The 24,442-nt window shown below is 36.7% G+C and overlaps 1 protein-coding gene across 4 annotated transcripts in view; it reads left to right on the top strand.

The window, feature by feature from the left end:
• LOC106054554 (potassium channel subfamily K member 1-like) overlaps positions 1-24,442 on the top strand; it is an 82,327-nt gene that overhangs the window by 33,722 nt on the left and 24,163 nt on the right. Inside the window, exon 1 of one of the 4 annotated variants that reach the window (XM_056022887.1) lies at positions 5,213-5,372. The exons of 1 other annotated variant lie outside the window; for it this stretch is intronic. The gene's annotated coding sequence lies outside the window, so the exon portion shown is untranslated. Of the gene's footprint in view, positions 1-5,212; positions 5,373-5,407; positions 5,547-13,598; positions 13,776-24,442 lie in introns of those variants that run through there. 2 more of the 4 variants (XM_056022888.1, XM_056022886.1) reach the window with 2 other exon arrangements.

Genomic DNA, 24,442 nt, shown 5'->3' with positions numbered 1-24,442 from the left:
ACTAACAGTACAATGTCAGACTTGATAGTATCAAACTAACAGTACAATGTCAGGCTTGATAGTATCAAACTAACAGCACAATGTCAGGCTTGGTTAGACAAAAAAAAAAGAATGTGTAGAAAGCTGGGAAATCTTATCAATGATGTGTTCCTGTCACGTGGTGCTCTGTGGTAATCACGTGATAGTGATTCAAGATTTTGGATCTAGTGGCACAAACACTCAAGGAGTTGTGGATCCGTCGTTTGAAACTATCACAGATCACATATCCAGTTGTGAATAATATGTATAATTGTGTTATTGCGTTAGCCACGTGCTGCAAACTTTGATTTTGTACATTAAATAGGCACAAGGAATTTCCCAATATAATGGTACGATATAAATGAATAGATCATTAAATAAATCCACAGTGAGAATATTAAAATTAAGCGCTAATATGCAATTGAACCCAGACATCTGTCTCTTCTATATATATATATATATATATATATATATATATATATATATATATATATATATATATATATATATATATATATATATATATATATATATATATATATATATTTATTTATTTATTTTTATATATATATATATATATTTACCTTTTCAATCTAAGAAAATATGTCATCAATCAGAATCGAAAGTAAATTTAATTTTTTGTTTTGAATTATCCCCCCTGGGGAGAAATATTTACGTACGTTGGAATTATCAACATTCTACGTATTGCTTTCTTGTGTGTGTCGTTGATGTCACGGAACAACTTCCGTTGTTATTAGCAACACACCACGTGACAGCCCAAGGAAAAAAAAAACTGCCAAAGTTATCGGGATCACAGTAAGAGCGATGCCATCACGTGTTTGGAAACGCGCTGCTGGGGTACGATCTTGTGAGTTTTACACCTCTTAATGCGCATGTCCTTTGGTGGTATGGTGCTGTGCATCAGGCACGCGGTAGCGCTCACGAGGAAGTGACGTCAGAGGAAGAAAGCCTAACGGCGATCCACAATGTTTTTTTATGTGTATTTTAGTTAAATATTGTGATATTGATTTTAATCGTTACTTGTTATAGTCACAAAGTTAATATCAACTTACTCTGTCCGTATGTCTGTCTGGTACAAATCTTGTACACGTTATATATCCCACTGCCCATTCTCGGATCAAGTTGAAACCTTGCAAAAATTATCTCTTGTCGATGACAACACATGAATCAATTAAACAGTAAATTATTTAGTGGTAATTAATTAATTTTGTTTAATAAAAATAGGGATATACATCTTGCTGTATTGAGATATGACAGTATTTGTGCTGTTCTTTCTCTCGAATAAGCTTTGCTTTTTTTAATATTACTTTTTTATACCTTTTAACTTGTTATATTTATTTCCATGTTGGTGATTGAATTATTCAATTAACAATCACAATCAGGAGCATGTTGGTGATTGAGTTAGTAAATTAACAAGCACAATCAGGAGCATGTTGGTGATTGAGTTAGTAAATTAACAAGTACAATCAGGAGCATGTTGGTGATTGAGTTAGTAAATTAACAAGCACAATCAGAAGCATGTTGGTGATTGAGTTAGTAAATTAACAATCACAATCAGGAGCATGTTGGTGATTGAGTTAGTAAATTAACAAGCACAATCAGGAGCATGTTGGTGATTGAGTTAGTAAATTAACAAGCACAATCAGGAGCATGTTGGTGATTGAGTTAGTAAATTAACAAGTATAATCAGGAGCATGTTGGTGATTGAGTTAGTAAATTAACAATCACAATCAGAAGCATGTTGGTGATTGAGTTAGTAAATTAACAAGCACAATCAGGAGCATGTTGGTGATTGAGTTATTAAATTAACAAGCACAATCAGGAGCATGTTGGTGATTGAATTAGTAAATTAACAAGCACAATCAGGAGCATGTTGGTGATTGAGTTAGTAAATTAACAAGCACAATCAGGAGCATGTTGGTGATTGAGTTAGTAAATTAACAAGTATAATCAGGAGCATGTTGGTGATTGAGTTAGTAAATTAACAAGCACAATCAGGAGCATGTTGGTGATTGAATTAGTAAATTAACAAGCACAATCAGGAGCATGTTGGTGATTGAATTAGTAAATTAACAAGCACAATCAGGAGCATGTTGGTGATTGAGTTAGTAAATTAACAAGCACAATCAGGAGCATGTTGGTGATTGAGTTAGTAAATTAACAAGTATAATCAGGAGCATGTTGGTGATTGAGTTAGTAAATTAACAATAACAATCAGAAGCATGTTGGTGATTGAGTTAGTAAATTAACAAGCACAATCAGGAGCATGTTGGTGATTGAGTTATTAAATTAACAAGCACAATCAGGAGCATGTTGGTGATTGAGTTAGTAAATTAACAAGTATAATCAGGAGCATGTTGGTGATTGAGTTAGTAAATTAACAAGCACAATCAGGAGCATGTTGGTGGTTGAGTTAGTAAATTAACAAGCACAATCAGGAGCATGTTGGTGATTGAATTAGTAAATTAACAAGCACAATCAGGAGCATGTTGGTGATTGAATTAGTAAATTAACAAGCACAATCAGGAGCATGTTGGTGGTTGAGTTAGTAAATTAACAAGCACAATCAGGAGCATGTTGGTGATTGAATTAGTAAATTAACAAGCACAATCAGGAGCATGTTGGTGATTGAATTAGTAAATTAACAAGCACAATCAGGAGCATGTTGGTGATTGAATTAGTAAATTAACAAGCACAATCAGGAGCATGTTGGTGATTGAATTAGTAAATTAACAAGCACGATCAGGAGCATGTTGGTGGTTGAATTAGTAAATTAACAAGCACAATCAGGAGCATGTTGGTGATTGAATTAGTAAATTAACAAGCACAATCAGGAGCATGTTGGTGATTGAATTAGTAAATTAACAAGCACAATCAGGAGCATGTTGGTGATTGAATTAGTAAATTAACAAGCACAATCAGGAGCATGTTGGTGATTGAATTAGTAAATTAACAAGCACAATCAGGAGCATGTTGGTGGTTGAATTAGTAAATTAACAAGCACAATCAGGAGCATATTGGTGATTGAATTAGTAAATTAACAAGCACAATCAGGAGCATGTTGGTGATTGAATTAGTAAATTAACAAGCACAATCAGGAGCATGTTGGTGATTGAATTAGTAAATTAACAAGCACAATCAGGAGCATGTTGGTGATTGAATTAGTAAATTAACAAGCACAATCAGGAGCATGTTGGTGATTGAATTAGTAAATTAACAAGCACGATCAGGAGCATGTTGGTGGTTGAATTAGTAAATTAACAAGCACAATCAGGAGCATGTTGGTGATTGAATTAGTAAATTAACAAGCACAATCAGGAGCATGTTGGTGATTGAATTAGTAAATTAACAAGCACAATCAGGAGCATGTTGGTGATTGAATTAGTAAATTAACAAGCACAATCAGGAGCATGTTGGTGATTGAATTAGTAAATTAACAAGCACAATCAGGAGCATGTTGGTGGTTGAATTAGTAAATTAACAAGCACAATCAGGAGCATATTGGTGATTGAATTAGTAAATTAACAAGCACAATCAGGAGCATGTTGGTGATTGAATTAGTAAATTAACAAGCACAATCAGGAGCATGTTGGTGATTGAATTAGTAAATTAACAAGCACAATCAGGAGCATGTTGGTGATTGAATTAGTAAATTAACAAGCACAATCAGGAGCATGTTGGTGATTGAGTTAGTAAATTAACAAGCACAATCATGAGCATGTTGGTGCTGTAATAATGACGACATAACTGGCCTAAAATGTTTTGGCTGACACAGGAAAACATAGACCCAGTATGACAACAACCTCTGGCACAACCACAACGATTGCCAGACACCCCAGACTCATAATTGTCAGTTACCTCCTCCCTCCCCCCCCCCCCCCTTTAGAGTTGTGACAGGTCGAGCCTGTGAGTGAATTAACAGCATTGGTTTGGTTGGGGATGTGTTTCTTCAGGGTGAAACGTCATCGCTATCATCCTTCCAACTCACTGTATCCTGAGGGCTGTCAATCCGAATATCCCCCCCCTCTCCCCAATTCCCATCTTACAAGTTCAAACGCTAAAACAGAATACTTGCTGGCAAGAGGTTATATACCACTATTAACAAGAGCATTGGATGGCGCCCCCTTATGTTGGCGTCTCTCTAAAGCAGGGGTTCTCAACCAGTGGGTCGCGACCCCCCTTGGGGGGGGGGTCGAAAGACGATTTTGCAGGCGTCGCTTAAGACCAAAAGAAATAAGGATATTTTAAAAGTGTAAAACCTGAAATTTTTTCACCTTTTGTTGTTGTTCAAGGATAACCCCAGATTACCGATAGCTGTTGTAGAGAAATGAATCTAAATTATCCATACATTCTTTTATTTTCATAGAATAAATATTTTTACAGTTTACATCATAGATATTATTTCTGTGGTAAAATTCGCGCATATCCATATTATTGAAGCTAATAGTTTCATTCTAGAACAAACTCATAAAAAGGAATCTCAAACAAAGAACGTTAAAAGACATTTCTTTTATTTTAAATTTAATTATAAGCAGAAATATATTTTAGTCAAAATATAATTTCAGATTAGTTCGTAATTAAACATAAAGCTTGCGCGACGCTTATCAGATTTTCATAACATTATCCAAAGCGCAGTTACTTTAGAATATTATTTTACGGTTAGGGGTCGCCGCTTGTTGGAGAATAGTAAAAAGGGGACGCCGAGCTAAAAAGGTTGAGAACCACTGGTCTAAAGGATGTGTGTCTTTGTGTGTCTGTGTGTGAGTGTAGGAGGTTGAACCGGAAGCTGACCGACATTTCGACAGAGCGTTCTTGAATAATTAACACATTCCTGTAGATATCGCACGCATTTCTCAAACTGAAAAGAGTTCAAAGACGACCTTGACCCTCTCCGTTGCTCTCCCAAAGACACCTGTTGACAACTGTTCGTCTGTAATGTACAATCTGCAGAAGTGTACAAACAAACATTGAATAAACGTATTCATTTTGTTACACTCAATACGTGTCGCAGATCCGCCATTAGCACTATTAGGACCAAGACTGGAGAGCGATCATCCTTGTCAGGCTTGAACACCAGGTGGCGTAACTCGATGGTGCACGGGGGCGTCCAGCAGTGTGAGCGAGACGGAAAGGGGGGGGGGGGGGGCGAGAGATTCAGTTGTCACTCAGTGTCAGCTCGTAAAGCGACCTCGCGAACTTTGCTTTCGTTTCGTTGTTCTGTCCCCTTGTGTTGGACACATTGGTTTTAGCAACTAATTGAATTGTAAAGAGCAGTTCGTAATGACCAAGCGTTTGTTTTCTGTGGAGGGATTATAAAGTGCACTTATATCACAGTACTTCTACTATTTCTACATTTCTTGGGGATTAGTTTGTATACAGATTTTGGTGTAAGGCTATGCGTAGAATCACGGCGTTCAACTATCGTCTTTGTGGGTGTAAATATATGCTAATTACCGAAACCAAAAATGATGCTATGAATCGTGTTGATTAAACCGTTTTTAATAAAGGTATTGTGTTTGCTGAAAAATTGTAAATGGTAATACCAATATATCGCAAAGATAATTGGTATGTAAGTCCCATGTTGTATATTGACCTTTTAAATATTTATCAATAAACTTCTTCAAAGGGGAAAAAAAAAACAACCTCGCACAGATTTATTATTGTAAGTCTAGATGTATTACAAATTTAGTACATGACTGATCCAAACAAAAAACATTTAAAGGTTTATAAATAAAGCATTCCCTTGCGATCTTCAGGGCAGATGATGTGAAAGTCATCTGTTTTTGAGGCCCACAGTTAACGAGGTTGTCATATGGCCAGCACAACGACCAACCTCCTTTATCTTTCCCAACTAATGTAGGCCTATCCATTAGGGTGGACTCATAGGCACCCTAAAGATCCCGAAATAAAAAAAATACCAGAATTCAAACCCGGGACCCCGGTTCGGTAGCCAAAATGTTTGTTTTACATGTTTCGGATGTTCCTTCAGAGTTGAAGATAATTATTTCCTAGTCCAAACCTCCCGTAGGACGACGGGGGATCGGAGAGGGCAGGGTTTGAACCTGGGACTATCGATAAGCCCGAACGACAGTCCAGCGCGCAAACCGCACGACCTTCAACCAAGCGCTTTACCATTCAGCAAAACACCAGAGTTTTTTTTTAAAAAAGCAAAACCAAACAAACGCGTGTAAAGAGATGAGATACTAGCTAATTAATTGAACTAATTAGTTTCTTATTTTTTTATTTCCAGACTTCATTAGGTAAAATATCACACGTTAATCTAATGTTTAGTTCTAATACAGCATGAGACTCCTTGGTGGACATTGCTCTAAGTGGCAAGTTAACTCTTTCTCTCCTAACTGACGATACCAGCGTTGATTCCACCAAAAGGTGGTAAATAATTACGGAGAGAAAGAGTTAATTTTTGTTAAAATAGTTTTTTGTTTCTGAACCACCAAGCAGTTTTTTTTTCTTTGTATACGCTACAACATTTAACTCTTTCTCTCCTAACGGACGATACCAGCGTTGATTCCACCAGAATGTGGTAAATAATTACGGAGAGAAAGAGTTAATTTTTGTTAAAATAGTTTTTTTGTTTCTGAACCACCAAGCAGTTGTTTTTTTTCCTTTGTATACGCTACAACATTTAACTCTTTCTCTCCTAATGGACGATACCATCGTTGGTTTGACCTCATTAGATTAAATCAATTTTTTGGTTTTATAATTTGTGTTATATAAAAAGAGCATACATTCTCCTCTAATTCTAGACCAAAAGTAACGTTTTCGGATGACAAACAAAAGTGTTGTTGAAGTTTTATCAACAATGAACAATTCTGTCCAAACTTGGGAAACATAATTACGGAGATAAAGAGTTAATAGGCTGCGTGTGTTTCTGACATCTTGTTGAATAGAAAGCCTACTATAGACTGTCAACAAACGCTGGTATTGAACAATGGTTGAAAATGTATTCTGTATCCGTGAATGCTGACTCATTTCCGTTCATTTTGACTTCTGATTTTAGACCAGGGGTTCTCAACCTGTGGGTCGCGACCCCCCTTGGGCGTCGATTGACGATTAGCCAGGGTTCGCCTAAGACCATCGAAAATATGAATGTTTTTTTTGTCTTTTCTTCTATTGCTGTGTGTGTTGGGGGGGGGGGGAGGGGGGTCGCGGCAGAGTGGGGGATTGTAAAAAGGGGTCGCCGGGCATTAAAGGTTGAGAACCGCTGTATTAGACCATCCTGTTTAGATCTACCTACGTTAGTAGTTTATATTTCGTAATATTATGTATATTTTATAACCTGTACAGGAGATTATTTATTCTAGTACTTAACCTTTTCAGCGGCCCCCGAAAGGGGAAGAGTCGGTATTAGTTTTGTGTGGAATGTCTGTTCGTCCATCCCGTTTAGATCTCGTAAACTAGAAAAGATGGTGAAAAATCCGACATTATAATATTTTAGACCATTCAAAGTTCTGATGCAGCGGATACTTTTTTCTTTTCTGAAAGCGAAAAATCTAATTTTTTAGATCACTTATGCAAGCAGTTTTACAACTATTCATTATTAATAGTAACATACACGGGAGGTTTCGTAGGAGGGGAGGTGACCATTTACCATATTTTAAACACATTTATGCACACGATTTTAGATTTTTTGTCAAAAGAATTTTTTTTTTTTTTTTACATTTGTATTAATTTCTAAGTTAAGTAAGTTCTATTATACTAACTACTACATTTACACAGAAAAAAAAAGTTAAACTTTTTTTTTAAGAGAAAAAATCTATTTAGTATTCATAAAAGTCAGACATAATTTAAAACAACAATTAAAAAGTAGTTTTTCATATTATCGCGTGAACTGCAGACTGCCCAATGGGCTATGCAATACTGAACTAAAAGTTTTTTTTTTACGGAAATGTTTTTTTCTTGAGGAATAAGAGATTGTCCCTTTACAAAACAATTAGAGCAATTAGATATTTATTAAAAGGCCAGGTTCACATCTAACTTCACATTCATGTTCACCGATCCTTTGGATTGTGGACCGCCGGGGCACAAGATCTGTCAACCTTCTTTCTCCATTCTTCTTGTCATTTGTCTTTGAATTTCATTCTGGTGTTCTTTCTGGAAATATTGAAACCTGCCTTTTTACCTGCCTGGCTGAACCACTTCGGGGTCACACAAACTGTCTATGTAACCTTGTTTATTTCAATGTAGATATGTAAGTCAATGTAGTCCTCTACGTAAGTAAACAAACAATAGATGTCACATGTGTCAGCGGTTTCAAATGTAGATTTCGACAAAAGAAGATTGTCGACACCTTACACAGGGGGAAGTAAATAGGTTCAGAGTCTCGAACTCTCCCATCTTATGACATTAGAAACAGGAACTAATTCTGACAATAGAAACATGAACTAATTATTTGAAAGAAACATGAACTAATTCGGGCAAAAGAAACATGAACTAATTCTGACAATAGAAACATGAACTAATTCTGACAATAGAAACATGAACTAATTATTAAAAAAGAATCATGAACTAATTTTGACAATAGAAACATGAACTAATTATTAAAAAAGAAACATGAACTAATTCGGGCAAAAGAAACATGAACTAATTCTGACAATAGAAACATGAACTAATTCGGACAAAAGAAACATGAACTAATTCTGACAATAGAAACATGAACTAATTCTGACAATAGAAACATGAACTAATTTGGACGATAGAAACATGAACTAATTCTGACAATAGCAACATGAACTAATTCTTAAAAAGAAACATAAACTAATTCGGGCAAAAAAAAAACATGAACTAATTCTGACAATAGAAACATGAACTAATTCGGACAAAAGAAACGTGAACTAATTCTGACAATAGAAACATGAAATAATTCTCACAATAGGAACATGAACTAATTCTAACAACAGAAACATGAACTAATTCTTAAAAATAAACATGAACTAATTCGGGCAAAAGAAACATGAACTAATTCTGACAATAGAAACATGAACTAATTCTGATAATAGAAACATGAACTAATTCTGACATTAGAAACATGAACTAATTCGGACAATAGAAACATGAACTAATTCTGACAAAAAAAAACATGAACTAAATTGGACAAAAGAAACATGAACTAAATTGGACAAAAGAAACATGAAATAATTCGGACAAAGGAAACATGAACTAATTCTGACAATAGAAACATGAACTAATTCTGACATTAGAAACATGAACTAATTCGGACAATAGAAACATGAACTAATTCTGACAAAAAAACATGAACTAAATTGGACAAAAGAAACATGAACTAAAATGGACAAAAGAAACATGAAATAATTCGGACAAAGGAAACATGAACTAATTCTGACAATAGAAACATGAACTAATTCTGACATTAGAAACATGAACTAATTCGGACAATAGAAACATGAACTAATTCTGACAAAAAAAACATGAACTAAATTGGACAAAAGAAACATGAACTAAAATGGACAAAAGAAACATGAAATAATTCGGACAAAGGAAACATGAACTAATTCTGACAATAGAAACATGAATTAATTCTGACATTAGAAACATGAACTAATTCGGACAATAGAAACATGAACTAATTCTGACAAAAAAACATGAACTAAATTGGACAAAAGAAACATGAACTAAATTGGATAAAAGAAACATGAAATAATTCGGACAAAGGAAACATGAACTAATTCTGACAATAGAAACATGAACTAATTCTGACATTAGAAACATGAACTAATTCGGACAATAGAAACATGAACTAATTCTGACAAAAAACATGAACTAAATTGGACAAAAGAAACATGAACTAAATTGGATAAAAGAAACATGAAATAATTCGGACAAAGGAAACATGAACTAATTCTGACAATAGAAACATGAACTAATTCTGACATTAGAAACATGAACTAATTCGGACAATAGAAACATGAACTAATTCTGACAAAAAAACATGAACTAAATTGGACAAAAGAAACATGAACTAAATTGGATAAAAGAAACATGAAATAATTCGGACAAAGGAAACTTTATTTAATTCTGATAATAGAAACATGAACTAATTTGGACAAAAGAAAAACGATGAATGTTTGGTAGAGTCAATGTGGTTATTTCGTACTCAGTAGAGGAGCGCCGCCTTTTGAACCAATCTTTGACTTGTGACTTTTAACCTTTGACCCCAAGTAACAATCAACAGTCGTTTCAATGTTGCCCAAAAGAAACAGGGCACAAAAAGAAATGTTCTTATATCAAATCAGCGTTGAGTATGACTATGATATTTTAGACCCCCTCACACCCCTCACCCAAAAAATGTCGACTGGTCTCAAGTTCAAGGACAATAGGGAAACCGTATAAGGTCAAGGAACTATTTCCCCCCCAAGAATTTCGTGTCCCTGTCTCCAGACCGTTGAGTTCTAAGGATTTGGGTTACATGATGATTGGATAGTTTGGGGGGCTATGAATGCAACGGACAACACAAGATGGATTGTGGGATTTCACAATAACTGTTTGATGACCTCAGCTAACATTTCCTGTACCAATACATTAGGCCTACTTTGACACTGTCAACTTTGTTTTTCTCTTTACATGGAATAGAGCAGCACTAGTCTGGAATAATTTTTAAATCAATTTGAAATCTGACTGTAAACATAGTCGCATATCTTGAGTTCAATGAAGTGTCCTTTTCAGATACTAGCGATCTGGAGGGGAGAGGATATTAAAGCCATCTGTTTATATGGGCGTCGGTTAAACGTAGATGTCATGTGTCGACCAATCGCTTTACTTTCCCCCGACTAATGTACGCACTGGAAATCCCTGAAATTACATGTCTTTACCAAGACTCGAACCCGCGACCCCTGGGTTCGAAAGACCAGCGCTTTACCTATCAGTTGCCCCCCCCCCCCATAATCCTGAGTTTATGATAACTGGGTACTTTAACACTTTCTCTCCGTAATTATTTACCACATTCTGGTGGAATCAACGCTGGCATCGTCAGTTAGGAGAGAAAGAGTTAAGATATTCCTTGTCTCTCAATTAGACTTTGAGTACACACAATGCATGTAAAAGTAACCCGCCCCTCCTTTTGTACTCAAATCTTTTTTTTTTCAATGCCATTTTACGACAATATCGAATATTTTTTTATGACCCCCCCCCCCGCCTCCCCCAGCTGGCCATTGGAATAGATTTGAGAACTAACAAATACTGGGGTACGCGTGTAACCAGAAGAGAACTGTTGCACTAATCAACATCGTACGTGGACAAAGAGTTGTCTGCCTTTTCGCGACTATATTTACACCATTTACAACCACTGCTCAGACGGGTCACTAGACTAGTAGGCCTATGTCTTAATAAAACCAGATAATAGAGTACTGGTGGTAGATTTTTTGCCATTTAGCTGCGTTCAACTCACCCACCATGGTGAGTTGAATGACGGGTTAGCGACACTGAAGTATGCAGTTACATAAAGATATTTAAAAAAAGGGGGGGGGGAGGTCTAGTGGGTGTGGCCAAGAAACAGCTTGTATTTGCCTAGCGTGTTTTAAACTGAAACACAATATGTCAGAATTCCCTAACAGTATCATTAAAACTGTATTAGCAGAGGCCTTTGGTGTAACGTTGGCGAGTCATCGCACAGCGAAAGGCATCATTTGCTTTATGTACTTAATCAATAATTTGTTCGTTATAAACCGTGTGAAGTTTTTTGGGTGTTGGATTCAGCAGGTCTCTTATATCAGGGATTGTGTGACTGAGAATTAGAGCTGCCAGTCTGAAGCTCTCGGGTTCAAGTCCAGGATTTCCAAGCTGTTTGGGGAATGGGGTCAACTCAATTTTGGGACAATGACCCTTGATGTTTAAGGTCAGTGGTCATTGGAGTTGTCACGTGGCTTTAAAAAATAGGCGCAGATGTCGAAAAAAAAAAAAAAGAAATTAAATAGGCCGCCGGCGGACAACGACTTTGTCCACGTGAGGTGCGGAAAAATAGGCAGGTCGCAGCTGGGTTCGCGTAGTCATGTGAAATAAGTCACTTATCCTTAATCTTCGGAATCGAAGACATTGCCATTATTATTACACATCCTTATTGTTTTTATTTTTTAATATAATACATAAATAAAACATTTGTTGGTCAGTTTTTTTTTTCATTCCACACTCTCGGTCAAGGACACGGTGCTTGTATGTAGGAATATATGAATGGAAGTGGTTCTGGAATTGTTGAATTCCACGCGCCGCCCTTGCAGTGTAAACACATATACTTTAACCGGCTAGTTATTTCTTATCTAGGTCTGATATGGCTAAGCTGTAGATATAAATCTAAAGATGACGTCAGAGATGCAGTAATACACATTCGATGTGAACTTTGTGACTCGCTGTATTGTGTGTCAAGATTCGAACCCACGACTTTTTTGATATAGTGCTGACCGGGAAAAGGGATTTGGTTACGCAAACTGTCACAGCACCACTACGAACTGTCACAGCACTCTTACGAACTGCCACAGCACTCTTATGAACTGTCACAGCACCCTTATGAACTGTCACAGCACCCCTACGAACTGTCACAGCACTCTTACGAACTGTCACGACACTCTTATGAAGTGTCACAGCACCCCTACGAACTGTCACATCACCCCTACGAACTGTCACATCACCCCTACGAACTGTCACAGCACTCTTACGAACTGTCACAGCACCACTACGAACTGTCACAGCACCACTACGAACTGTCACAGCACTCTTACGAACTGTCACAGAACCCCTACGACGAACGTCAAGAGACAGATGATGAAATTGAATTTATCTGTCATACATTTTATTGACCTACTATAGACAAAATATGGCCATAGTTGGAGCATATAGTAATCAATATACTTTCTGAGGGGGGGAGGAGAGTAATTTCTACTACAAAGAAATGAGAAAAACAAGTTTTCAATTTGTTAATTTTTATATGAAAAAAATTTTTTTTTTGTGTGGACTTAGCAAATTATTTTTGAACGTAGCTTTAAAGATGACATTTAAGGCTATTAACTTCTCACAACTATTTTAGTTGTATTTAGACCCCCACTATAGCCAAATACTTCAATCAAACTGCAAACCAAGATATCATATCCAAACTTCGGGTACAGAAACTTGGACTACGCACTAAAGTATCGACACCAATTTCAGTGTTTTGCTAACATTATTAACTGCTGTTGGTTAACTTATTAATGGGGTATAGTGTAAACTTTAAGTTCTAGGCCTACTTTGAATTAGGATCTCCAATGGACCCTCCCTACAGTTTATTAGTCTTAATTGAGGCTACTAAATTAGCTTTAGCAGTAAGTTACATATAAATCGAAAGTCTAAAAATAGCTCCTACAAATTATTTATTTGAAATTTATACGAAACTAATACACCGGTGTTGAATATATGAATATCTGTGTGACAGCGGTGGGGAATATTTAATAGGGTGACAATTACCATAATCATCAGTGAAAATAATAGAAATGCTAAAGCCCTGTCGATGTGTCCTAGTTTTAATACGCCTCGTGACAAAGCTGCTTCCGAATTGTGTTGTGTAACTGAGTTGCTGCCGCGATAACGAGGCTGAGCACGGTACACGAACACACAAGCAGTTTACGGTTTTAGTGTGTTTGGGTTTAGCGCCATAAAATTTGATACACAGCTTTTGTTATTACAGTGCAATTATTTCCGTGTGCCTAAATTTGTGTTTATTCCAAAGGATAAATGTGAATATTTTTTTTCTCTGTTTACAAGAATCTAGATGTTGACATTATTGTTTTTTTTTTTATTTATGTTGGTAATCTAGATCACTAGCACTAGCCTGCTCACGTGATGTGTAACTAGGACACACACAAAAAAAGTGGTGGGGGATGTGGAGATGCTATTTAGTTTCGTTTCATAAAACTTTGTGTGCCGTGTTTTAAATTTGACTTACGTAACAATAACACGTCTGCTGCGTTCCTATATTTTATTTTTAAAAACTGATGGAAAGTTTATTTTTTAAAATTGGGTAGTTGATCATAAAATATTTTTATTCTTCTAAGTAATAATGCAAACAATAATGATTAATGTAGTAGTACTGAATTAGCTGTGGTCTATTAATTACATAAACTAAAATCAATGAATTATTTAGGGTCAATGAATCATTGAATGATACCTAAGTTTGGATCTATTATTAATAGGCTTAGTAGGCCTAGATCTAGATCTATGTCTATTTAGACTTCGCCAGTGATTGTAGACTAGATCTAGAGTCTAGATCTCGAGTTCTAGATCAATAAGACATTCTTCTAATCAGACAAGTTAAAATAGCTTTACAAATGTGAAGTGAAGCAAAACTGTTAGATCCAGATTCATATCGAGCCCTAGATCTAGATCTACACTATTCTATACCGTCTCTACGTTAAATTAAATGGTTTTAAAATTGTTCACCTCCCACGTCTGCTTGCATCGACCCACACCAGGAGTGAAAGTATTGAGTGCGTATTGAATTAAACATCGGACCGTACTCACCCACACGTCACAATGTTTCTGAGACTTTTACACTTTTCTTTTTGAAATTTAAACTTTTAATTTTTTTCGACCATATCTACCTGAGTATCTATGATTGTCCTGATCTAGTATCTTTTTATTACACTGAATTGGAACAACTCGCTCTCTTTCTCTTTCATCATTTTCTTTCTCTCTCCCTCTCTTTTTCTCTCTCTCTCCCTCCCTCTCTCTTTCTCTCTCTCTCCCCTCTCTCTCCCCTCTCTCTCCCCCCTTTCTCTCTCTCTCTCTCCCTCTCTCTTTCTCTCTCTCCCCTCTCTTTCTCCCCTCTCTCTCCCCCTCTCTCTCTTTCTCTCTCTCTCCCCTCTCTCTCCCCCCTTTCTCTCTCTCTCTCTCCCTCTCTCTTTCTCTCTCTCCCCCTCTCTTTCTCCCCTCTCTCTCCCCCTCTCTCTCTTTCTCTCTCTCCCTCTCTCTTCCTCCCTCTCTCTCTCTCCCTCTCTCTTCCTCCCTCTCTCTCTCTCACCTCTCTCTCCCTCTCTCTCTCCCCTCTCTCTCCCTCTCTCTCCCCCCCTCTCTCTCTCCCCCCCTCTCTCTCTCCCCCCCTCTCACTCGCCTCTCTCTTCCTCCCTCTCTCTCTTTCCCCCCCCCCTCTCTCTCTCTATCTCTCTCTTTCAAACCTCCTTTTGTTTCGTTTTTTTTTTTCATCCTCTGCATCGTTACGTTGACCTTTGATGACCCGTTTTAAAACGCCCCCCACCTATTCGACACACGCACACACATACATACTTTTCGTTCGTTAATTAAAATATCATTTTTACTTTCTCCATGTCCCACCCCCCGCCTCCCTCTCGCTCACACAAAAAAAAAGCTCTACGTACAGTCTCCTACTTTTATCTTATCTTATCTTATATAATACAGACGTTACTTCAAAAAAGAAGATGATTACGTCCTACACGTAATGCATCTAGTCATGCATATTTACCAATGACCTAAATTCTGCTAAGTCACTGGTTTTCCTGGCTAGCTCAGGCAACCCATTCCATGCTCTAATAGCACTCGGGAAGAAGGAGCATTTGTACAAATTTGTCCTAGCATATGGAACGAGGAATGTGCCTTTATCTTTGTGTCTTTCAGAGTATTTTACTATCAAAATATTTGATATCCTCTCTATGTACCGCCTCTCTGAATGTTCCCCTCCCCCGTTTCACAATTTTCGGCCCATTTTTTTAAATATTATAATGACTAATAGCACTCGGGAAGAAGGAGCATTTGAACAAATTTGTCCTAGCATATGGAACGAGGAATGTGCCTTTATCTTTGTGTCTTTATCTTTGTGTCTTTCAGAGTATTTTACTTTCAAAATATTTGATATCCTCTCTATGTATCGCCTCTCTGAATGTTCCCCTCCCCCGTTTCACAATTTTCGGCCCATTTTTTTTTTTATTATAATGACTATCCCTAACTTTTTTTTTTAAAGCATTTTCTAATGGATCAATCACGCTTTACAGTTGCTTTTTTTTGCTCTTGACTTCTAGATCTAGCGCCTTTTGTTAGTTTTACCATTAAACATTTTTTTTTTTATATTATCCAGTCATAATGACCGCGTTTTAGACGTCAAGGGGAAAAAAATGTTGAGTTCTATAACAGCTGTCTGATATTTACATAAATAATTCTTCAACACATTCCTGTATGAGAATCAAAGTTTATTCAGTAGTACATGTACATGGGAAGTAGGTCGTATCGTCTGTTGACTCCTCTAGTCTCTAACCCAAAATTGTCGTCCTAAAGATATTTCGGTTCTAGATTTAAAAAAAAAACCCATAAAAAACAATTCCAACACCCTAGAAATGAATTCTGACAAATGGCTCATCGTTGACAAGGGGAATTATTAACTCGATGACATATTGATTCAACATAATTATATATGTTACCTACACCCAAAGGCGGGATGCTGTCATAGTATTGTCACATTATTTTATATTATAAAATATAAGGGATTTTTTTCACGATAAACTAAGCAATGTCAAGGACACTTAAAGTTCAATGTTGCCAACTAAATAAAATATATAAATTAAGCTACAAAGGGCTTACAAAATTTTATTCTGCATTGCTGAAAAGAGCTAAAAATGATCTTCTAAAAGAGCATATTTATCAACACTGTCCTTTTTCTGTTCCCCGGATACACCAAGAAGCTATTTTTATTCTATTTTTGGCCATAGATAAAAATATCTAATATTATATTCTTAAATTTTGCTTTATATTTGCTACTGTCATCTTGAATTATGTTGACCTATCTTGGCGCAATATTTTCAACTTTAATTATGGCGATCTATCTTGGCTTAATATTGTAAATTGTCGTGATCTATCTTGGCTTAATATAGTGAATTATAACGATCTATCTCGGCTTAATATTGTGAATTATGGCGATCTATCTTGGTTTTATATTGTGAATTATGGCGATCTATCTTGGCTTAATATAGTGAATTATAACGATCTATCTTGGCTTAAAACTGCCATATTGAAATTTGTCGATCTGTCTTGGCTTAATACCATCTTGAAATTTGTCGATCTGTCTTGGCTTAATACCATCTTGAATTTTGTCCACCTGTCTTGGCTTAATACTATCTTGAATTTTGTCCACCTGTCTTGGCTTAATACCATCTTGAAATTTGTCGATCTGTCTTGGCTTAATACAATCTTGAATTTTGTCCACCTGTCTTGGCTTAATACCATCTTGAATTTTGTCCACCTGTCTTGGCTTAATATAGATTATCATCGTGAATGTGTCGACTTATCATGGTTTAATATTGCCATCATGATTAATAATAGACCTGGCTGTAGACAGCATTAGTTCTGTTGTATTCTTCCAGTTTTTATTACTTCTATTGGCCCAATAAAAGCGACCATTTCTGTTTTGTGATAAGGAGGGATAATCTATCCGCTTTAACGCTTAATACTTTATCTTAATCGTTTTCGACATAATATTGATCACAACATTATGCATATATTATGGCAGACTGTAAGACTATTTGACTATTTCTTTGTCATCTGTGCTGTAGTTGAATAGTGTTAGTCCCACAAAAGTTGTAGACTTGGTAAACGGGACAATAATTGTTTCTGAACAAAGGAGTTCTGGGTTGCCAATAAATAATATGTATGTGTCAGGCGCGTGACTTATTATTATCTAAAGGTCCTCAAAGTGTGATGCCACTCGTCGTAGGTTGAATGTTGGGCCTACGTTCTGCGTACCAAGGTTTGCCAACATTCTCTAAAAGGCTGGCTTCATGTTTCTATCTCAGATGCACCGATAAATAGTCTGAGAAGCGTGGAACTCTCACTCACCAGGTTGTGGATGTTGTTGCCATTTACGACTGAAGACGTACTATTGAAATAGAGGATTAGTAATAATAATAATGACTAGCCGACCCGCGGCGTAGCATACGCCGCTATTTAGTGACGGGTGAACACTCCCTGAAAGACACAGTTGTCCAAATGGGGTAGGTTAGGGCAAACAACTGTGTGCGCATGTCTGGAGAGCGAGGAAGGCGAGGGCATGGGCGTGAGCAGGATTAGAGAATCGGCTTGCGTGCGTGGTGCCCCGCATGGTTGGGCGACGTAGAGAATTATAGATACAGATTATGGTGACGTAGTTCAACGTTTCCTTCTCGGTTTTGTATATTTTATAAACATTAAAAATCGTTTCATTGCTGAGTCTGTCTCATGTATGCCCCGATTCCTTCGCTTCTGGTAGCTGTCAAAAAATGCAAACTAAAACCTTATGGCCATATCACAAGGTCCTCAGGGCTCGCAAAGACCTTCCTTCAGGGAACAGTACCAGGAAAAAAAAAGAAGAGCCAGACAGAGAAAGCGATGAGAAGACAATATCAATGAGCGGACATGACTGTCATTGAAGGTAATGCTACTCAACGCAAACGACAGAGAGGAATGGTGAAGGACGATCGACAGATCCTGTGTGCTACCCCATATGTCCAACAGTGAAGTTGAAGCTAGTATAATGAATGTACTGAACTGGCTGTGTTTCTACTCAAAGGGACATACTTTGTTGACTTCTGTGTAGAAAACGTCACATTGGATTTGCTAAGCTCATCTCATGCTTGGTCAAGGGGACTTAATCACTTGCAAAGTAGGCTTAACTCTTACCGCTATACAGTGGGAGTTTGGGATTCCTGCCCTTTGCCCAACTGGAGTACATCTCAACGCTTTTGGTTTTGTTGTATTAGAACACATATTTGCATTTAACTTAGGTACAATGAATATTTACACTTGCTATTACTTTTCTAAAGTTTATATTTATTGTAATACATCAAACAAACTTAAAAAGAATTTTCAAAAAATACATATTTTTTTACACTGTTTTTATAGTCTGTATCTGTGATTAAAGATCTTTGTATATATTTTGTTTCGCTTTTATTGACAATTGAATGCATATTTTTATTTTTATTTTGCCCCGCAGAAAGACAATGGTTAATTTGGTAGGCTAAATAAAATATTGAAAACAAAACCAATGGACCTCATTCACCAATCGTAAACAAACAACATTTAGTCTCGTGATCTTATTGATAAAACAACGGAAAAAAAACTGTCACGTGACAACCATCATGAATTAAACATTAGATCGTAAATTATATAGAAGAGATAGAGCACCACGTGGCTAAATGTTGTTTGTTTACGATTGGTGAATGAGGTCCATTGTACAACAACTTGGGGGGGGGGGGGGGGTCATCTTAAACAAAGGTCAACATAAGTGGCCGACAACAAAAGTGGCCGATCGTTAAGTGAATATGCTGGAGATGTTTTGACACGTGACTTGATTGCTAGCCTTGAGATAAAGGAATTCGAGTTTTGACCTCACTGACCTAAGTAGCCTGACATCGTTTAGGATAGTACTATTATCTTTATGGCCTTGGTGGCGTCTCTAGCGCTACTGATTTTTAAGGAAAAACAAAAAACAACGTAGAGAAAAATACCTTCTCCTAATGGTATCTTTTTTGTGGAAACATTTCAAACTTTCTGATATTTTTCTAGACCTAGAAAGATTTATACTGTAGACTTGGGGCTGGTTTCAAACCCAACTCCGCCATCGAGCATAATTGAAGACTTCATCTTAGTTTACCGCGACAAAACGTCCCAACAGGAAATGTGAAGTTGAATGTGCTTATGATGAATCACTCTTCATGGTGAATGCAGGGCGGCCTTTGGTCGATTTTACCGATTGCTCCAAATTGGGCCCCTCCCCTGTCAGGGGTCCCGCAAATTACTTTTAGCATATCAATATCAGTCATTGCTCTTGTCACATGCTTTTGAAGATATAGGAGTTTGCTGGTTAACATAGTTAGTGTTTCGTACGATCGACGTAACTTTAATGAACCCACTGGCGAATATTGCGTTTGGGGTGCTTCTTATGTATGGTGTATAATACATGTTGATATAATGATCTAATTAATAGTAATAGTTGTACTTGTAAAAAAAACAACTATTTAGATAAGGGGCTTTGCAAGCATCTTTTGAATTGGGCTCCACAATTTGTAACGCCGGCCATGGTTGGATGCGCTTATTATGAATCACTCTTCAATGTTGTAAGACTAAGACTAAGACTGCTTTAATGATCCTTATGGAAATTTGTTGTGATTACAAGGACTCGTTTCTCATATAAAGACAACACAACAGAAAAATACACATAAATACAACAGACAACATAAAGAGTTCATTCAGCGACTACACACAGGTATCTTGGTGCATTTCATGTTCCCTGATCAATGAGTGGCGGTGATAGAGTCTGACCGAGTGAGGTACGAACGAGTTTTTGTACCGCTCCGTTCTTGTTTTGATTGACAGCAGTCGCCCACTTCGCGACGACCTGGCGTAGTTCTGATGGAGCGGGTGGCCGTTGTCTTCCAAGATTTTTTCGATTTTTCTTAGGCACGTTTGTTCAAAAAGTTCCTTTAAATGTGGTAATGTTGTGAGTGTAATTTTTGATGCTTTTTTAATGATGTTTTCTAGACGTTGCAACAGTTTAGATGAGGCGTTGCCTTGCCAACAACTTATTGCGTATGTTAGCAGATTTTGTACAGTCGCGCCGTAAAATGTCTCAAGGATCTTCTTGTTTAATTTAAAACTGTTGAGTTTGTATAGAAAAAAGAGTCGCTGGGCTGTTTTCTTTGTCAGAGTTCCAAGGTGGTCTTCCCATGAAAGCTTGTTGTTGATGATAACGCCTAGATATTTATATGCCTTTACTTTTTCTATAGATGTAGTGTTTATTTGCAGTTCACGTATAGTTTGTTTTTTCTTTCTAAAATCTATTATAAGTTCTTTAGTTTTTGTTACATTCAGTTCTAGAAAGTTGTCGGTGCACCAGTTTGTAAACTCTTCTATCGAGCTTCGATACTGAGTTTCGTCTCCTGAAATAAGACCGACTATGGCAGTATCATCAGCGAATTTAATGAGTTTAACTGAGTCATAGATGCTTCTTATGTCATTGGTGTAAAGAGTGTATAGTACAGGAGAAAGTACACAACCTTGTGGAGCACCCGTACATAGTACTCGAGTTGACGATTTTGTGTTGTTGACTTTAACATACTGGGGCCGTTGGGTTAAAAAGTTTAGAACCCATGCTTGCAAGTAAGGGCTTACATTTAAGTTACTCAGTTTGTTTATCATTAGATGTGGCTGTATGGTATTGAAAGCCGAGGAGAAATCTACGAAGAGGACTCGTGCATATGTTTTGGGTATATCGAGATGCTTATAAAGCTGGTCCAAAAGCAATAGAATGGCATCCTCAGTTCCTCTAGCTGCTTTGTATGCAAATTGGTGAGGGTCTAGGCTGTTATTGACTTTTGCTACAAGTTGTTTAAGGATATATTTTTCAAAACATTTCATAACAATAGGTGTTAGTGCTACTGGGCGGAAATCATTTAAGCAATCTATTTTTGGTTTCTTAGGCACTGGTATGATTTCTGAAGTTTTCCAGATGTTTGGAATTACGCACGTTTGCAATGACTGGTTAAAGATATGACAGAAGATAGAAGAAATTTGCTCCGCACATAGCTTGATCAGCTTGCCACTAATTTTGTCTGGCCCACAAGCTTTTGTTACGTCTACTCTTTTAAATAACAAGGTCACTTCATCCTCCGTTACAAAATTGACGTAGGGCTCTTGTTTTCCTTTGGACAGAGTGTTGAAAAGTTCTTTGTGTAGATCAACAAAATCTTCTTTGTCAAAACGAGAATAAAAATAATTTAGTTCGTTGGCGAATTTCTCATCATCAGCCACTAAAATTTGTTTTCGTTTTGAGGCGCAGCCTGTTATTTTCTTTAATCCCTCCCAGCATTGTTTTGAGTTGTTCTTGGCAAAGAAATTCTCAATTTTTTCTTTGTATGTTTTTTTCCCTTCAATTATTGCTTTTCTCAGTTTATTTTTAGCATTTATAAACTCTTCGTTGCTAGCCTTATACTTTGTTTTCTTTTCAGTAATAAGGTGTTTGATTTTTTTGGTCATCCAGGGCTTATTGTTTCCATAGACTTGTATTGTTTTTGTTGGAATTGTTAACTCCTCGCAGAATGATAGATATGAGGTAACAGTTTCTGTTAGTTCGTTTATGTCTGGACAGTTCTCAATAAAGATTTCCCAGTTAGTTTTCTCAATGCATCCTCGTAGTTTTTCTACAGCCTCTTCAGACCACATCTTGACCGTTTTTATAACTCTCTTTGTAGTTTTAAGAGTAGGTTTGTAATTTGGTATAAGATGGAGTAATACATGGTCAGATTCTTCAAGTGGGAACAAACTTTTACATTTGTAAGCCTGCTTAATGTTTACGTAGCATTTGTCGAGCGTTCTGCCCTGCCTTGTGGGGAGGGAGACATACTGGCAATAGTTTGACAGTGTGTTGTCAATATTTAGGTTGTTGAAATCTCCAGTTACGATACAAACAGAGTCCGGGTGTTTTGATTCTACATTGTGTAACACATCAAAAATTATTTCCGACGCAGTCGCTGTGTCTGCCGTCGGTGGTATGTACACAACAACAACACACACCTGGGTGAATTCTCTAGGCAAGTAGTAGGGCCTAAGTGTGACACACATAAATTCAATGTTAGGGTCACAAATTTTATTCCTGATGTTCACATTATTGGCGTTGCAGTATTCCTTGTTTATATAGATTGCGAGTCCTCCTCCTTTTGACTTTCCACTATTAATTGTATGTCTAGTCTAGGTCATAGACTTATATATACTACTAGACTGGAAACCGGAAATAAATTCTTGTCCGCGACTGATCGATCGTGAATATTTTGTAGAAAGTTGGATCAAGGCGTTGTTTTGTCAAGTAGTTCAAAGAAGTAAAGTTGTTGTTTTTTTTTTCAACCCTAACCTATGTAACATATAATTTTATTTTTTAGATCTAGATCTAGTAATTGATTATCAAAAATACACAAAAAATCACAATTTAGTGTTGCATTCAGTCTTTTGATAAAGAAGATTATGTATCTATGGATGGCTGCCTGGTCGTGCGGTTTGCACGCTGGACTGTCGTTCAAACCCTGCCCGCTCCCATCCCCCGTCGTCCTGCGGGAGGTTTGGACTAGGAAGTAATTATCTTCAACTCTGAAGGAACATCCGAAACATGTAAAACATTTTACAAACATCTAAAAATTGCAAAATAATAATTATGAGACGAGAGTACTCTTATTTTTAATGTTTATTTACTAGATCTAGGTCTAAAAATTAAATTATATGTTACATAGGTTAGGGTTGAAAAAAATAGCCTTTACTTCTTTTAACTACTTTACAAAACAACGCCTTGATCCAACTTTCTAAAACATTTTCACATTTTTTGTAGTGTTAAAAAGTCTCCATGTCCAGATATAGTATATATAAGTCTATGGTCTACGTATTCAGATATAAATGCAGATCTTTAAATGTGTTTAGGAGTGCCAACTCGGCTGTGTACTTTCGTGCTATGATTATGAAGTTTAAAAAAAATGTACGTGTTAAATCTGAAATAGATTCAGCCCTCCGGCTACTCTCGGTTATTTTTATCCAGTAAATCTTTTGCCCCTGCTGTTCTCTCTTTTATCGACACTCCCTCCACAAACTTCCGTTTAATTGTAAGCAGTAGGCCTGCTTGTGCTATAAGTTAAGCTAATTTTGATCAAAGTCTTACAAAATGTAGACACAGACGATACGGTGACAATGTATTATTATTATTCTAATTATGATTTTACTTTTGATAGTGTGAACATTTTGATATTTTGGAAAATTTTAACGGTCAAACCAGAGTTTTCCTGTGCGGTCAATTAGCTAGTAAATTTTTCATAAAGATGTACATAAACTCATATTTCTAGGAAACTAGTTTTAGCCGTTTTCCAGATCCGTGTCTAGATTCCAGTGTCCATACTTTTCGTTCCTGAACACATGAATAGTTTACAAGCATTTTAAAAGCGAAAGAATATAAAACTCTGGTTTTACAGTGCTAAAAAATTGCAAACAACGTAACGTAGGCCTATAACTTTTGTTTATATTAATAGGCCTACTTTATAAAAAGAGATTGTGTCATTTCAGAGTGTAAACCGGACATTCACGTCTAAAGAATTTAAAATAAAAATGGGGTCGTCAGATCACCATTTGTTCGTTTCTTATTTGTAAACAAGCACATTTTGTCCGCCGACCACAGATTGAGAACCCCTCGATGTTTTGGAGGTAAATACAAATCTTCATTATTGGAAGCCACGCTGTCAGCCAACTTTGAGGATTCGTTTCCGTGACGCTAGGGCTTCTGGGAAGACTTAGCGGTGACGTCCTGTGTTTGGTTGTCTTGTCATACAGATATCGGAGCCGTAAAAAATAGGAAATAATATCATGCTGTATTTTTGTTTCATATTAGAAAAAAAAA

Source organism: Biomphalaria glabrata, chromosome 3 (assembly GCF_947242115.1).
Source record: "Biomphalaria glabrata chromosome 3, xgBioGlab47.1, whole genome shotgun sequence".
Lineage (NCBI taxonomy): Eukaryota > Metazoa > Mollusca > Gastropoda > Planorbidae > Biomphalaria > Biomphalaria glabrata.
The sequence above is the reverse complement of the archived record's forward strand: the minus strand, read 5'-3'. Positions and strand labels throughout refer to the sequence as shown.